This window comes from Micropterus dolomieu, linkage group LG06 (assembly GCF_021292245.1).
Source record: "Micropterus dolomieu isolate WLL.071019.BEF.003 ecotype Adirondacks linkage group LG06, ASM2129224v1, whole genome shotgun sequence".
In the NCBI taxonomy this organism is placed as follows: Eukaryota; Metazoa; Chordata; class Actinopteri; order Centrarchiformes; family Centrarchidae; genus Micropterus; species Micropterus dolomieu.
In genome coordinates this window covers 5,411,413-5,412,492 of record NC_060155.1, presented here as the reverse complement: position 1 = coordinate 5,412,492, position 1,080 = coordinate 5,411,413, and positions in this window count along the sequence as shown.

Below are 1,080 nucleotides of genomic sequence, written 5' to 3'. Positions count from 1 at the left end.
GATTTTACATGCTCAGTTAAGTTTGTCCACCGTGTCGGCTTCAAGCTTTGCTGTCTTGCCTGATTACTCCCAACAAGTTCCACTTCTCTAGTCATAGTTCCGCTGGAAAACATCACACGCTTTGATTTCTGAAGTCATTTACAGAATAGCTGCTCTCTCTGGCACTTTGAGCCTCTGGGGGAAACTGTTTCTTCTTCTCTCTCCTCCATCCTCCATCTGCCAGGATCTCAAACCTCGTGGTGTAGGACAGAGAAGTCTTCTGTTACCCACAGCTACTCATCCGAAATCCAGCCTGAAACCTGTTGCCTGTGAAGATGGAGGAGGCGTGTTGTCAGAAAGCAGAGATGTTTGTGTGTGTTAAACTGCTTTGGAAGGAAAAGGCGATGTTGTTTTCATGTTTCCATCACTAATCGCTGCCTAACTGAAACCTGCCAGAGCTACACAACAGTCCGGGAAATCACAGCAGTGTGAATTAAAGTGGGGGAATCCTTTTGCTCCGTGTAATGAAAATTAACAGGTTTAACTGTGGAGCTGAGAATAATGCTGGGATGCTGAAGGACAACAATGAAAGGAGAAGCAGAGATGCTGAGAGAGAGACATGCAGTCATACTGAGCTGTTTCCAGTAATCGTTTGCATTGTAGATTGTGGTGTAATTGCGCTGCTGTTGGCTGCTGATAAACCTTTGGAAGAGTCCGGTCTCCACTGGATTCTATCAGGAGGCTGTCAGACAGTAAGCGCTGGCTCAACCAGGCAGCCAGAAGGGTTTTTTGGTGGTTTTCTTCTTTGTCTTTGCAACAACAAGGTGACGCAGAATGTGAAGAGAAGGCAGAAGCAGCAGACAGATATCAACACCTCAGTGTCATCATATGTACATGCTGCTAGCTGGATGCTCTTATCTGCAGCAGCTCACAGTACTGAGTGCATGGACTCTGAGTTAGATGGTCCCAGTGGAAATGAAACCACTGACTGTGGAGGAGACGCTCGACTAGTTGAGCTTCACAGGACTTCTGTGTCTGTTTCCCTGCTGTCTGCGGCCCCGTCAAACACTTTTCTGTGACAGTTTGTTCTCCAGTCACTGA